The 13,111-nt window shown below is 37.3% G+C and overlaps 1 protein-coding gene across 15 annotated transcripts in view; it reads right to left on the reverse strand.

The window, feature by feature from the left end:
* PDZD2 (PDZ domain containing 2) overlaps positions 1 to 13,111 on the reverse strand; it is a 499,259-nt gene that overhangs the window by 89,255 nt on the left and 396,893 nt on the right. The window lies entirely within an intron of this gene.

The following is a 13,111-nucleotide window of genomic DNA, read 5'->3' on the forward strand; positions in this document are numbered from 1 at the left end:
GGGAGAGGGTTCTTGGACTGTTCTTTAAGCTGTCAAGAAACTCTCCTCAATAGAAGGTGCTAGATCGGAGCAATCAGCATCAAGTTCTGTGGGCAAACCTGTCTAAGCTTCCTCTTGTTTCCCCCTCCCCTTGAGATTTCCCTACCATCCACTGCTCCAATTCAGAGACTTAGAGAAGAGGAAAGGATCTCAGATGTTACCTCTTTTAATACATATCTGAGAAGAATGGCTCCTGCAACATTCTTGATAAGTGGTCATCCAACCTTTGCCTAGAAAGCCACTGATTCTTGAAGTAGCTCATTTCACTTTGGAACAGTTTTTACTGCTGGAAAGTTTTTCCTTACATTAAAGCAAAATCTACTTCAACTTTTTTTCAGTAGAGGAACCAACTTCTAGGGATAAGGTCATGGGGTCTGGGGTCTTCTCCCTATTTTTGTCCTTGAGCTAATGGCTATTCCCTGGAGGGTAATCCTCTTCAAAAATTCCAAGGCTAAAAAGGAAATTAGTGCTCCCTTTCTAGAATATGATGAAGAATGGCACTTCAAAGATTCAAAATATCAACTCAAACCACTAAATACAGAAATCTTTGTTCTAATTTCTGTATAATCCAACAGCACTTGAATTATATGTTCTGTGACATTACTTATATTTCTCATGTGCACAGATTTAAATGGTTTGTCTTTTAAATATAGTATGTATGTGTCTCTATATATACACATTATATATTTTGATACATAGTGAATATATGTATATTATATATAGTGTGTCTATATATGTTTGTATACATAGATCTTTACATATCTTTATATGTCTACATCTATCTTTCTGATTCAGAGGCTGGCACAGTATGTGGCATACAGTAAATGCTCAATAATGTTTATTAACTGATTCATTAATTCTCTATCTACTAGGCCACTTGTCTCTGACACCTTCAGTCAGCATTACCCTGTTCACTGAACTGTGTAGATCTGCTCTGGTAAAGAGAGTTTACTCACCAGGAGTTCCTTATGGGCTATATTCTCACCAATGAAATATATGAATGTGAGAACATATTTTTATAATCTGGTCCTCTCTGATGCTGGAGCCGGCATGGCATGGAATTGATCCCAGATCCTCTAAGATGCTACTAGCAGAGGAGAATGCTGGCAATGGCCTGGGTGACTGAGGATAAGCCTAGCTCAGTTTCAGAGGCTTGTGATAAGAAAGTTGGTGAGCAGGGGATAATTTTTGTTTCTATTTTCTATAGCCAGTCTTTAAAACATTAAAACTGAGGGGTTGCAAGATGACTGAATATTCACATTGTTGAAATTACAGATCATTTGAAAGTTTGAAGTACTTTGGATTAAATGTGTATTCAATTCAACTGATATTTAGCAAGCATGGATTATTCACGGAGTACAAAGTGTGTGCAAGGCACTGGCCTTGGTGCTGGGGATAAAGAGACAAAACCCCACCAAATCCGGAATGGTTCTGATTCTACTAGAAGGAAAAATAAATGGATCAATGCCTGAAAGCATATATTATATATACATAAACACAAAGCGATGAAAAGTTATCTCAAGAGGCAGAAAGTGCCAGCAACTGTGAGGATCAGGAAAGGTTTCAGGTTAGAGGTGGCACCTGAACTGATCGTGGAAGGGATTCCATGAGGGCCAGGTGAGAAGGGAATATGTTCCAGATGTGGATACCAGATGTATGAAGTTATGGAGGTAATAATCTCCAATCTGTATAGAAAACAGCCAATAAGTCAGTTTGACTGAAATTGACCAATACATAAAAGGGAATAATATAAAACAAGGCTGGAAAGACAGGTGGGAGACAGATGGTCAGGGGCTCTAAATGCCAGACTAAGGAGTTTCTAGTCTATTCTGGAGGAAATGAGTTATTTAGGATTTTGGAGCAAGAAGTTGACATGGTCAGATCTATGGTAGTTTCACAGAGAAACGAAAGAAAAGAGCTAAGCTAGAGGCTAGATGAGAGAAAGAGACACTCTGGGGGTATGCTCAACAAATGTTGGCAAATGGTTAGATTGAAGGAAAAGAAAATCAAAAATGACTAGAATGATTAAAAAGATGGTAGTACTCATCAACAAAAATAGAGATTTGTGGGGAAAGATAAATTCCTATTAGCTCTATTGAGCTTGAGAAGTCTCCTAAAAGTGGGTGAAGATGTCCAGCAGTCACTCCATCAGTAAGCCTTAATTAAACTCTATGTTTCTGACCCTGCGCTTAAGCATCAGGAATAAGAGGTAAAAACAATCCCTGACATCAAGGAACACTCATTCTAATATAGGAATGAACACGTTAATAACTAAGTATACATTATATAGAAAGGAAATGGAAGGTCAGCAGAGACGAGAAGGAGCTATTATCTTTGGGGATAACTGAAGAGGGTAAAACTACATTTTAGTACTGAAAGTGAGGGAATTAAGGAAGCAGAGGCAAATGGGTAGAGTATCACTAGCATTGGGGGGAGAGGGAAAGGGGGATGGGATAAAGATAAAGAGACTAGAGGTAGAATATTGTGTCTGAAAACCCCCAAGTAGGTCAGCATAATCAGATTATGGGGTGAATGGAGGAGAGCAAGTTAGAAGAAAAATGGAAAAGTGCCACAAATGCCAGAGGTTTTATATTTGATCCTGAAGGTAACAGGGAGACAAGAGGGTTCATCGAGCAGGAGAATAGCTCAGAGCTGCCTCTGCCCTTTAAAAATTGACTTTGGTAGCTAATTAAAAGATGGATTGGAGTGAAAAGAAATAACACTGGGAAAGCTGTTAGAAGGCTACTGCAGTAGTCCAAGGAAAGGCAAAGAGACTTTGAGCAATAATGGCTGTGTGAGTGGAGAGAAGGGGATGTATATGAGAATTCCTGTGGAAATGGACACAAGATTTGGCAAAACATCAGACGTGCAAGTTGAAAGTGAGGAATTGAAGAAGCAGTTAGATTGTACAGTGGATAGAGCATGGACCTTGGAATCAGAAGGACCTGAATTTAAATTCAGTCTCAAACACTTAAAACATTTACTAGCTATATGATCCTGGGCAGGTCACTTAACCCCAATTGCTTGCCCTCCCCCCAAAAAAGGAGAAAAAAGAAGAAAGAAAGGAAGTGAGATGATACCAAAGATGTGAGCCTAGGTAACTGGGAAGAGGATGGTACCTACACCACTAAAATCCTAGCTCCCTGAAATATTATCTTAGGTTGCTGGTATGATGGGGCAGGGGTGGAATGGCATTTTAAAACAGAATTATAACAATGCCCATAGGGATATAAAACTATGCATACTCTTTGATCTAGCAATATCACTACTAGGTCTGTATCCCCAAAGAGACAAAAAGGAAACAGATCTTATATGTAAAAAAGTTTTTATAGCAGCTCTTTTCTGGAGGCAAAGAATTGGAGGATTGGCTAAATAGATTGTAATATGTGATTGTAATATGTGATATGTGTAATATGAAATATGATGATGATTAGGTTGCTCTCAGAAAAACCTGGAAAAACTTCCATGAGCTGATGCAAGGTGAAATATACTGTGTATAAAGCAACAACAATATTTTAAGATAATCAATCAGTTGTGAATGACATAACTATTCTCAACAATACAATGATCCAAGATTGCTCTGAAGGACTTGTGATGAAAAATGCTCTTCATAACTAGAGAAATAACTGATGGTATCTGAATGCAGGTGAAAGAATATTTTTTACTTTATTTTTCTTGAGGGTTTTTTGGGGGAGTGTCTATTATTTTCTTTCAAAACATGATTATTATGGAAATTTTTTGCATGACTACAAATGAAATTGAATTGTTTGCATTCTCAATGGGGGTGAGGGTGGGAGAGGAAAGGAAAGAATCTGGAACTCAAAAGTTTTCAAAATGAATGTTAAAAATTGTTTTTACATGTAACTGAGGGAAAATAAAATACTAAAAAAATTTTTAAAAACACAATCATATATCCCTGATTCAGGTTCAAGTTGGGATTGAATAGCCTTCCCTACCAATGGCTGAGGCAAAACCACAAGGCCAGAGTATTTCCCTTCCCCAAAAATATATGAGAGGAAACATCTAGATAGAAGTTTAAGGAGCAGAAACCTGTTTAGACATCACATTGACTGGAAGCCATAAAGACAAAGAGATAAAACAGTTAGAATGGTCACAGGGGGCTGAGATGGCAATCCTAAATACAGGCTTGGTTGACCCTTCTTTAGCTTCATGATTATCCAGGATTACTTGCTAGCCATATAAAGAGAGACTGATAAAGGCCATACTTTGACTACTGAAATGAAAGCCCAGATCCAAAACTATTCTGGAATGAAGAATAAAAAATGGATGAGAAAGACACAATATATCATTCACTCAGAAACATAGTGATACCTTAATACTCTCTTCTGTCCCATAAGAATGTTTACTTTCCACAAAAAGAATGCCTTTTGTTATTTAGTGTGGTGATTTTGGAAAAAACAAACAAAAAACAAACCCAGGTTTGAATTAAAAAAAAAAAAATCAACCAAAAAACTAGAATCATAGGATCTGAAATGGTGACACTATGAACACCTGGGCTTTAAATGTTGTTATCTTGAATATAGTTTCAAATATACCATCATTCTTACGATACCATGCTAGAGTGGAAGGAGCATTGGATTTAAGAGTCACATAACTTGAGTCAAGTTGTATATAATAGATTTGCAGTTTCATGTGAAATTTGTCATTTTTTACTATATTATTCAGTGGAAATGCTTGTTTTATTCCACAAACTAAAAAGAAATTTTTTTAATGTTTTATGCAAAGTAATGTCTCCGGGTTTCATTTTCTTCATCTATAAAGCAAAGGGATTGGATTAGATGGTTTCTCTTAATTCTAAACCTATAATCCTACAATCTTAATTTATCAGAGTTTAAAAATATTTAAGTACTTTATGAAAATTCTGGATAGAAAAATAGTGAGTTTTCCTCTGCTTTGAAGTCACAAGTTTTCCCTTCTCCCAAATGGAGAGTTGAAGATCAGATGAAGGTCATGTTGGCCCAGGCCACAGGAAAACCTAAGCCTTGCTTTAAGATCAACAGAGCTGTTTCTATGCTATTAGTCAGTGGAGCAGGCTACAAAAGAGGAATGTTTCAGAAATACCTTTCAAATTGGTATCCACTGCCTCTCAGATACTGCCCTGAATGCACCATGACTAACATAATACCCAACTTCAGAGAACTATCTCTCAGCCAGTTCTCAGAGCCTGTGGGTATGCCATTCATGCTGCAGAGATTTATCTCCACCCACTCCATCCCACAAACATAGCATATCCAATGTATAATTTTAAGAGGATTGGTTTCATCCAATTCAGATCATATTTTATACAGTTCCCAGCACTTGGGGATAAACAATCTGCAGATGTGACAGGAGACATCTAAGCTTCAAAACCCCAGAAAGTCTTTATTGGCTCGGTTTTCTGTCAGTTCCACTGGAAGGCAAAGCTATGATCGTTTCCCTGTCATTCATCAGTCACACAAAGGTTATTTTTAAACTGCCAAGGGCAGTTCATCTCCAAAAAACATCAGGGCAGATGTTCAGTGGCCAAAACAGAACCAGATGGCCATCGGGACTGCTGGTGTTGGGAAAGAAGAGCCATTCAGAAAAAGAAATCCAAACAGTGACACACATCTTCCATCTTCCCACCACCTCCCCACCAAAAAGGCAAGAGAAAATAATGACAAAATCTGGGAATGACACAGGACAACTGAAAGGGTGTTTCACTACATCATGGCATTTATCCCATTTACAGATATTTACAGGAATCATAGCCATCCAGCCAAACCCGGCTCCTTCAATTTAAGCACATGGCCAGTAACTTTCATAGCATGTGTATGTTAACAAACATACAGTCAATTGCTGCCTCTTTAGCACAGGGAGAACTTCAGCAGATTCTCATTATAACCAAAGGATCAGGTTAAAACCAGGGATACCAATTTTAGGAGGAGTTGGGGAGCTGAAAATCACTTCAGCTAATGCAAACAATTTGCATTGCAAATCATTGCAGTAGTTTTAACCCCACTATCACCTTTTAGTGTTTATTTAGACATTTCTCATGAATGATAATGAATGCCCTTGCCTCTAAAGGAAAGCTGAATCTAATAACTGACCCTCAAAAGGCTGGAAGAAGCACAATGATTGCCCTGATTTTGACCTTCCCTAGAAACTCCCAGGGATAGGGCAGGATCCTGTCAATAATTCCCAGTGCTCTGCAAATTTAAGCAGAAGAAAAACAGACTTGGAATAATCACTTTTCTGTTTCAAATGCTATTTTTTTTTCCTTTTTCTCTTTGAAATCAAAGTGCAGAAGACAAGAAGATTCAAGAAGAAGCAAGTAGTGGTTGGGTTAGCTCCTTCAGGTATGTTCCTCTGACCCAGTAGGTAGGAGGTCTACTGGAGTAACGGCAACTTCTGACAGGTGAGGTAAAGTTTGTTTCTAGAGCTCTCTTCTCAATAGCAGCTGCTAAATTCAGGTGTGTGCAGGCCAAGAAACAAACATATTTTCCTCTTCAAACCAAGAGTCTGCCTTCTAAATTGTAGAACAAAAATGTGCTTGTCAGAAAAGAAATGTTATCAAATGTGGGAACATGTTAAGTAGTAAGAAGGCAATCTACAAGAGGGAATATAAGATTAAAAAGAAGGGCAGAGTCAGTCAGAAAAAAAAAAATGAAAAAGGACAACTAGAGTACTAGTTCCAAGTCCTGAATTCTAATTGTTCTGTGACAACTTAGTAACACAATTCAATTGAACAAACTTAAAGCAATAATCTTTAATAGCTTGAATATCTTTGAGTTTAGTAGTTTAAAATTTCACTAAACTTTTGGGACATTTTGTATGTTAACATGCAAGAAAGGGGATAAGACAAATACAGTTAAGAAACTGTACATATTTTCAACCAATCATTAAACTTTTACTGAGATCTGCTATGTTCTCAGAACTGTGTAGTACTTTAAGGTTTAGTTAGATCTTTTGGAGTTATGCAAGTATAAGGTAAAAAGAGATACATGGTTTTAGACTGCATAAGAGACAGTATGACACATAGAAAAGAGTACTGTGGAGTCAGAGATCCTGGGTTCAAATCTCCCCTCTTTTGCTTACTACTTTTGTGGCTTTGGATAACTCATTTTATTTCCTTAGACTTCATTAACTTCTAAATGAGGGAGGATGGATTAAATGGCAAATGAGATTCTATTTATTTAGACTTAGGATCTTAACTACACATGTTGTAGAAGGCAGAATGGAACAAGTGAGAGTTCAAGAAATTTAAGAGTGAGGTCTGGTTTCCTTATCTTTGCCCAGACACTTTCTAGTTGGGTAATTTTGGAGAATGCATTCTAAACAAAACTTGAGTATAAGGAGAGCTTTGCATGGGCTGAGCAGGATTCAAGAGCATTGTCACAGAATTGGACTTAAGTGGAATGAAAGAAGAGGTGCTCTGAAGCCAGGAGAGGATGCAGAAAAAGAGATGGGAGGCTACTTTTTAGGAAAAGATTCACAGATTTTGCCGTTTTCCCCAGTTAATTTACTCAGTAAAGATAGAGCAACTTCCTTTCCCTCTTCTTCCTATTCCAAATGATTCCCTCCTTCTAGACTCAGGCTAATGACACAGTTTAAATATATCATGAGTTAAAAAGTCAGCTTTTGTCCTCCAGCCTAAGAATCAAAACACTATTTAACAATATTGTTTCTGTGAAAAAAAAAATGCATTCCAATTTCTAGATTAACAAAAACAAAAAAACTTCTTGGGACATAACCCATTTATTACTTTGGAAATGCCTATATAAGGTCAATTGTTTGATACTGAGAGTGCTGCAGGCATTCAGAGATGAGGGGAAATCAGTGAGGGCTTCCTACATAGGAGATTGGGTATGCATTGGGCCTTGAAGGAGCAGAATCTGAATTGAGATCAGGTTCTTGGTCTTAATCAGTGAACTATTTTAAAAATTCTGAAAAAGCTGTATATTCCAATATAATTTTAATCCTATATATTTTATGCATTTTAAAATATTATTCTGAGAAGGGATCCAAAGACTTCCTCCAACTGTCAAAGGGAATCAAAGCCCATCCCTCTACAAAGGTTTAGAACTTCTGGAAGAACCAGAAGAGAGCAAAGAAATAGAAATGTCTAAATATACAGCTAGGTAAATAAGCTTTCATCCATAAAACTCAAGACAAACCGACTGTCTTTTCAAGTATTCTATCCTATCCTGTACCCACTTTAATCCTTATGTTCAATTATTCTTCCCATTTACTTTGCAGTCATAGTTAGGTTTGATGTGGATGATCTCTTTGGGATTCTTAGGAATAACTTTTAACTTCAAGCTTTTTGGGTTTCCTTTCTTCTGTTTTCATCTGTTGCCTCACTAAGCTGGAGAAGGCATGCTGAAAAGGAACATAACCTTCTGATTTCTTTCCCAATTCTTCACTTAGTCACCCCAAACTTACTGACCAATTCAAATTTCATGTTTTGCCAAAAAGTCAATTCTGGCATTTAACTAAAAAAAAATCAGTCACTAGAATCTTAGTTGAATGAGAGCATCCTGTCTTTTTGGCAATATTAGGGCAAAGAAGGTCATCCCAATCTATACTTCCCAGTCCGACCTCATAAATGAAGCAAACACAGCTATCAGAGAATCTGTTATTTAAAAAAAAAAAAACAAAACTTTGCAGTATTCAGAAACATCGTTATTTTATAATATTGTTGTTCTTTGGTCATTTTTAGTCATGTCCAACACATTATGATTCGATTTTTTTTTTTGGCAAAGATACTGGAGTATTCTGCCTTTTTCTTCTCCAGCTCATTTTACATATGAGGAAACTGAGGCAAATAGAGTTAGGTGATTTGACTAGCGTGCTAGTAAATGTCTGAAGGTGAAAATCTGATTCCAGGCTCAGTACTCCATGCGCTGCACTTAGCTGCCCTCTTATAATACTTGCAAATGAGCCACATTCTTCTATATTACTTGGGAAGGCCACTTAACTTCTGTCTGTTTCTATTTCCTCATCTGTAAAATGATGGTAATAATTGTACTACCTTCCATGGTGGTTGTGAAAAACAAATGAGATAATTTTTGTAAAATGTTTTATAAACCTTAAAGCACTACACAAATATTATTATTATAATGTGATCCCCAAACAAGAGGTACCCACAGTTGAGCTTGACAAAGCAAAATTCAAAGTGACTTGTTTTAGGACAAGATGGGGTAAAAATTCAGCACAGAGTGTGCTCTTCATAATATTATTTATGTAAAGGGAAGTGATTTTTTTGGCTAAAACACTTTGTGATCATATGTTCTGGCAATCCACATTTCATTTTTATAAGAACTCAAAGGAATTTTTTAAGCTAGAAAGAATTGTTATGCAATCAGCCTGCATGGTCAAGGAATTCACTTCTCCTTTGAAAATGCTTACTGTAATGGAACATAAAATGTTCATTTAAATTGGCTGGGAGACCATTCAATCTAATATTTAGTTTTCAATGCAATTATAGCTCCTCCCTTTTGAACTGTTCAGTTCCTTGAGAACTGAGGACCGTTTGGCCTGAAATGCAGCTGGAGCCAGAAAGCAAGTTAGGACAAGCCTTAAAGCAAATTAGGCAGGGAAGTGTACACAGTTAGAAGCTCTACCAGTTTTCAGAATAATTTAAACTAGTCTTAAAAAAAAATTGTTCTTATCTTTTTGATTTTCTCCATATCCTTTCTGCCCTCTCATATCAACAGCTAATATTTTACTTTCTCCTACCCTAAAGACCCTCACATCTAATTTGTATTTATTCTTCATTTACTTCTATATTTTACAGAGTTTTCCCTGATAGACTGTAGTCTTCCAGAGGGCAGGGGATGTTTTATTTTATTTTTGGTATCTACAGTGCCTAGATATGGTAGGCATTTAACAAATGTTGGTTGTTGTTAACTGAAATCTGAGAGGAAGTGAGTAAGCGATCTCAGAGTTTCTTTTTTCACCTTATTAGCCTCTCCTAGTCATTTTTGCTAGAATCATTTCATTCCTCACCTTTTTAAACAAGTGCTAGGAGCACCTGGTGTCTTGGGCCAATCCTGATGGTCAGATAGGAAGTGGTTTTTAGGAATATGGGGCTAACTGAAAGAAATAGCAGACATGGTTTGGGGGTGAAAAAGATGTTTTGCCCAGATTCGTTCCTGAGTCACAAGTTATTGTTGCCCTCACTAAACTTGTAGATTTCTTCAAATGTACCTTCTACCAAAAGTAACCCAAGTTCTGAAATCGGTGCTTGAAAAAGCAACAAGAACTAAGTGGGTCCAACAAACTATCTCCTCTTGGGATCTCAGTTCTCTCCTTTGCAAATTAAGAACTTGGTATAATTGAACTGTAACATTCCTCTGAGTCATTCATAAATGCTATGATTCCCCTTAATGAGGATAAATTCTTTAGGTTGAAGTTCTCAGAGCCAAGCTTCTGCCTTGCTTTGATCATCCTAAGCCCCAGGATAAGGAGCTATAAAGGACCAAGATACACCTCATCTTTAAGCTGCAGCAGAGTTGGTCGGGCATCCTCATCCTTCATCATCTTGCCTAGGAATCCCAGAGGACAGGGGATCAGGCGAATGGCTAAAAAGCTCTGGTTTTTCCTACAACCTCCTGTTCCTGCCAGGGAGTTTGTACTAAAAAAGTCACCCTCAAAATGTGTTCCTTCATAATGAAGGAAACCTCTATGATTCATTTAGATTTAGAGCTGGAACCTTAGAAGGAACCTTAGAAGTAATTCAGTCCAACCCACTTTACAGATGAGGAGACAAACTTCAAAAGGCTTAAAAAAACTTTTGTTCCAATGTCACACAGGTAGAAGAGTGTCACCTCCCCAAACTCCCTCCTACATTTTCAAATAAGAGTAATAATATCACCACACATTTCATATGGTCCTCCCCTCCACTAAAGTCTTTCTTTATCTCTCTTTCTTCCTCCACGTCCTTCTGTACTCCTATTATCTGCCCCATTCCTCTTACACACAAATATACAATTTCCTGGTGAATCAGGGAAAGGGACCGGGAAAGTTCTATTGTAACCATTTTAGTAGGGGAGGATAAATGTCTTGCTCACATTCACAAGCTTGTTAATGGCAGAGTATGGACTAAAAGCTATGACTCCAGGGCTTAGAGTTCAATGTTCTTTCAAACTAGTTCACCTGACTAGACTTGAATCCACCCCCTTGAGCCATGTTTCAATTATTACTTTGATAACTTCCCTTTGGTGATTAAGGTCTTTAAATCTTATTTTTACCTAAACCAGCTCTAAATATGCTTCTTCTGCTTAAACAATCTGATCTCCTCTTGCTAATGGAGTGTTAACCAGAATGCCTCGTGTGAGAAAAGAGAACATGGGAATCCCTGGATTCTTTGCTGATATTAAGGAAATTAGATTTCCATTTAATTTCCATCCCTACCACAGCTACCAGACAGCTAGATGGTACAGTGTTTAAAGCCCTGGAGCCAGAGCCAGAAAAAAACAAGTTCAAATCCAACTTCAAACACTTACTAGCTGTTTGACCCTGGGCAAGTTACTTAACTATGTATAGCCTCAGTTTCCTCATATATAAAATGAGCTGGAAGAGGAAATGGCAAACTACTCCAGCATCTTTGCCAAGAAAACTCCAAATGAGGCCACAAAAAGTCAGACATGATTGAACAACAATTCGGCAGAGAGCTGGTCTTGAAGCCTTAAAAACTTGAATTCAGTCCTGCCTCTGACACATACTGGTTCTGTGGCTCTGGACAAGTGATTTAACTTCTCAGACAAACCTTACAGACTTTAAATTACAGAGAAGAAGCTGAATGCATCTGAGAGTTTGCTGTAGCACTGAAATGATAAGTCCAGTCTCTATTTTTGCCCCCTTTTTTTGTCCTTTTCAGTCTCTGAATCACTCATCCAAGTCTACTTACTTATCTAACAATAACATTTTATTTTTTTCAAGTTATAGACAATTTTTAATATTCATTTTTTATAATTTTGATTTCCAACTTTTTTTTTTCCTTTGCCTCCCCCTGCAAAAAAGCAATTTGCTATCAGTTGTATGTGTGTAATTATGTAAAACGTATTTACACATTAGTCACACTGACTCATCCAAATTTAAATCATAAGGATACCTGAAACTCAAAATGCTTATGTTCTTTGCAAAACACTCAGGCACTTTTCACCCCAGTTTAACCCATACCAACAATGAAATTTGCATTTAATATCCAAAAGTATCTATTAATTTATAAAGGAACACTACACAATTCAGCATAACACTAACTCTAGCAAAAAACCAAAGCTAAACACATCATTAATGGAGTCACATTAATTGGTTTCCACCTTATTATTGTGCTTGGGATGCTCACCGCTCCTGGTGCTATAAGTAATGATGCCCTCAGATTTACAGCACAGCAGCACCCAGATCAACTTCTTCTCCCTTTCTTTCCAGAATCTCGATTCTACAACTTTTCTCCTCAAGTTATGGCCTTCCAGATGATTTTTCTTATGCCTGTGGCTCTGGAACCTATAGAGCAGATCCCATTGATGTCTCAGGAAGCAGGATACAGATCCTTTGATTGATGTACTAAACAATCTCTTCCCTACCTAGCTTGGGACAATAGCAGATCTGGCAAATGACCTTCATTACTTCTATTGCTTTTATGGTGGATTTTTTTAAAGTACACATACATTAAAATGAATCAAATTCCCAATTACTTTAAAGACACTATCTTTGTTGTGTGTGCCTTGTTACACTGACACTGTCCTTCTCTCTTGCATAATAGTTACAGCTCCTTATAAAACCATCCCACATTATTTGTTGTAGTTCTATTTTTTTTTCTAATAATGCACCACTGTTTAAATTTGAATTAGAATATAAGGCTCCTTGATGTCCCTCCCAGCTCTCAAATCTACAGTGAGACAGGGATATGATTGAAGGATGAGTTTATTTTGATTTTGCCTTTGGGAGGTTAGTGCTATTATTATCAGCATTTTATAGATGAGGGAACAGAGGCTGAGAAACATTAAGTGACTGGAGTTACACAGCAAATAAAGTGGCTGAGGCAGGATTTGAAATCGGTCCTTCCTGATTCCAAGTCCAGGGCTTT

This window comes from Sminthopsis crassicaudata, chromosome 1 (assembly GCF_048593235.1).
Source record: "Sminthopsis crassicaudata isolate SCR6 chromosome 1, ASM4859323v1, whole genome shotgun sequence".
NCBI lineage: Eukaryota > Metazoa > Chordata > Mammalia > Dasyuromorphia > Dasyuridae > Sminthopsis > Sminthopsis crassicaudata.